General features: G+C 47.1%; 1 pseudogene; it reads right to left on the bottom strand.

Moving 5' to 3' along the window:
• Positions 1-1,083: 1,083 nt before the first annotated feature.
• Positions 1,084-1,863, bottom strand: LOC103081484 (zinc finger protein 239 pseudogene; annotated as a pseudogene).
• Positions 1,864-3,698: the final 1,835 nt, after the last annotated feature.

Here is a 3,698-nt window from a genome sequence, read left to right as displayed (position 1 = left end):
TGAATAATATACTCTGAAATGGTTAAAATGGTGAATTTTATGTTTTCTGAATTTTACCTTAATAAAAAAAATTTTTAAACAGTGATTCTTTGGAAAAAAATTTTAAACAAATATTTATTTTTTGAAGGTATATACTACATAAAGATGACACAATATCCTAGTCTAGGATTTGCTTTAAATTACTTCAGGACTGTGTGTGAGGGAGCAGGGTGGAATAGAAGAAACAAAATTCATAATGAATTGATTACTGAAGCTAGATGATGGGGACATGAGTGGTTGTTACACTGTTCCATTTCTGTATTTGTTTGAAATTTTCCAAGTACATGTAAAAATCCAATGTACAAGACAATACTAAGCCCAGTTTTTTACAAGTTTTAAAATACCCATCAAGGGACTTTCCTGGTGGTCCTGTGGTTAAAACTTTGCCTTCCAATGCAGGGGGTGCAGGTTCAATCCCTGGTTGGGGAACTAAGATCCCACATGCCTCGCGGCCAAAAAACCAAAACATAAAACAGAAGCAATATTGTAATAAATTCAATAAAGACTTTTAAAAAAATGGTCCACAACAAAAAAACTCTTTAAAAAAATTAATTTAAAAAAATACCCATCAATTCTGCTCCTAAGTATATACCCAAGAGAAATTAAAGTATATGTCCACACAAAGGTGTGTACACAAATGCTCACAGCAGCTTTATTCATAACGAACAAAACCTGGAAATAACCCAAATGTAAATGTCCATCAACAGGTGAATGGACAAACTGTGGTTCATTCAAATAATGGAATACTACTCAGTAATAAAATGAATGAACCTCTGAATACATGCAACAACATGGATGCAGACATTGAGTGAATAAAGTTCTATATGAAAGATTACATATTGCGTAATTCCACTTATATGATATTCTATAACTTGCAAAATCAATCTATGGTTTTAGAAGTCAGGATAGTGACTCCCTTTGTGGGGTAGTGAGTGGAAAGCATGCAGAGGTCTTTTGGGAGGGCTGAAAATGTTCTATTTCTCCATCTAAGTGCTGTTGATCTGTCCTCTTTTCTGTATAAATACTAATAAATGCCATACATCATTAAGCCTGATCCATGTTGTGCACCTCAGCACCCATGCCCTGGCATTCGCCCTGGCCGTGTAAGGCACCTGCACGTGCAGAGCCCAATCCTGGAAGCCTCTCCCTACAGTGCACTTTCTGGTGCGTCTGCAGGTGGACTCTCTGACTGAAGCCCTTCCCACACACAGCACAGGGGTAGGGCTTCTCCCCTGTGTGCACCCTCTGGTGCCTCTTGAGGGCCGAGCGATGCCTGAAGTCCCTCCCACAAGCCTCACACCTGTAGGGCCGCTCTCCCGTGTGGACCCTCTGGTGGATACCCAGGTCCTTGCTCCAGCTGAAGCACTTTCCACAGGCCTCGCACCGGAACGGCCTCTCCCCAGTGTGAACACGCTGGTGCAGATAGAAGCTGGCTCTCTGGCTGAAGCCCCGGCCACATGTGTCACACACATAGGCCTTGTCTCCTGCGTGGTCCTGCTGGTGTCGTGCCAGCATAGAGCGTGAGGTGAAGCCCCGGTCACATACCTTACAGGCATGGGGCTTCCTTCCTGTGTGGACACTCTGGTGGATCTGCAGGGCTGCCCTGCGGCTGAAGTTCTTGCCACAGTCAGAGCACCTGAAGGGTTTCTCACCTGTGTGGATGCGCTGGTGGATAGAGAGGTTGGACCTGCGGCTGAAGTCCTTCCCGCACACACCACATCTGTAGGGCTTCTCACCTGTGTGTATTCGCCGATGGATGGACAGGTTGGAGCTACGGCTGAAGTCCTTCCCACATTCCTCACATGTGTGAGGTTTCTTTCCCATGTGGCCCTTCCTGTGCCTTCTCAGAGCAAATTCTGAGTTGAAGACTCTGGAACACTCCATGCATCGGCAGGGCTTGTTTCCTGGAAGGAACACAGGAAGGTTAAGGTCTGTTGTCCTTTCACTGAAGGCTCTTCCACCCCTGTCATATGGAGAGGGCTTCTCTCCCGTACAGCTTCACGGGTGAATTAGAAGGTTTCTGAGCTGGCTGAAGTCTTGGCCACACTGGGGACAGCTATAGGGTTGTTCTCCTGGAGATACTGGCCAGGAGAGAATCCCATCATTCTCATCCCTGACTCCTGGGACAAACAAAATTAGATGACTAAAGTGAGCAGAGGTTTTGTCTGAGGCTGCACGGTACTCCTGGACACACTTAGGCAGTACTGGTAAAGCAAAGAAACTTCACTGAGTGACAAGTGTTGCTGCTGGTCTCTGTCCTCCTGACATTAGGTTTTTCATTTTTGCTTCAAGGGGAATGGGAAGATATTGGGGACCTTTTCCTTAGTCAAGGAAACTAAATGTTACTAGAAACACCAAGTCAAATTCTATGAGCTACAAATGGGTTAATGCTGTCAAAGTATAATTATCAAAAAGTTAAAAATATAACTTTCATACAATTATGGAGTGAACAACTGTCAAAATTTTAATGAGGAACTAAGAAAATGGTAATGCTGGTTCCAAGTGAATTTCAGGAGCTTGGGCATTTAATGCTTTCATAAAAAAAGATATGTGGGGGGACCTTCAAGATGGTGGAGGAGTAAGACGTGGAGATCACCTTCCTCCCCACAAATACATCAAAAATACATCTACATGTGGAACAACTCCTACAAAACACCTACTGAACACTGGCAGAAGACCTCAGGCTTCCCAAAAGGCAAGAAAATCCTCATGTACCTGGGCAGGCCAAAAGAAAAAAAGCAAAAACAGAGACAAAAGAATAGGGATGGGACCTGCACCTCTGGAAGGGAGCTATGAAGGAGGAAAAGTTTCCACACACTTCACTGGTGGAGACGGGGGTTGGGCGGGGTGGAACCTTCAGAGCCACAGAGGAGAGCGCACCAACAGGGGTGCAGAGGGCAAAGCAGAGAGATTCCCGCACAGAGGATTGGTTCCGAAAAGCACTCACCAGCCCAAGAGGCTTGTCTGCTCACCCACTGGGGCAGGTGGGGACTGGGAACTGAGGCTCGGGCTTCAGAGGTCAGACCCCAGGGAGAGCACTGGGGTTGGCTGCGTGAACACAGCCTGAAGAGGGCTAGTGCTCCATAGCTAGCCGGGAGGGGGTCCGGGAAAAACTCTGGACCTGGCTAAGAGGAAAGAAACCATTGTTTCAGGGTGTGCAAGGAGAGGAGATTCCTTCCCTGTCTGCCCACAGAAGGCAGATAACCGCCTAAACAAGCTCCAGAGACGTGCGAGAGCTGCAGCTAACAGCCTGGACACCAAAGATGGGCATGAAATGCTAACGCTGCTACTGCAGCCACCAAGAATCCTGTGTGCAAGCACAGGTCACTATCCACACCCCCCTGGGAGCCTGTGCAGCCCGCCACTGTCAGGCTGCTGCACTGTCAATTCCAATTATAACTACCGTACCCCTCCCTCCCCACCCCTTGCCCCCTGCCCTCCCCCTCTCCAGCAAGAGTGAGCCAGAGCCCCCTAATCAGCTGTTGCTTTAACAGCATCCTGTCTGGGCGGGAACAGATGCCTGAGGGCAACCTACACACAGAGGTGGGGCCAAAACCAAAGGTGAACCCCAGGAGCTGTGCGAACAAAGAACAGAAAGGGAAATTTCTCTGTGCAGCCTCAGGAGCAGTGGGTTAAATCCCCACAGTCAACTTGAGGTA

The sequence above is a fragment of the Lipotes vexillifer genome, unplaced genomic scaffold, assembly GCF_000442215.2.
Source record: "Lipotes vexillifer unplaced genomic scaffold, Lipotes_vexillifer_v1.1 scaffold182, whole genome shotgun sequence".
NCBI lineage: Eukaryota > Metazoa > Chordata > Mammalia > Artiodactyla > Lipotidae > Lipotes > Lipotes vexillifer.
Note: the sequence above shows the minus strand (reverse complement) of the source record. Positions and strands in the feature narration are given on the sequence as shown.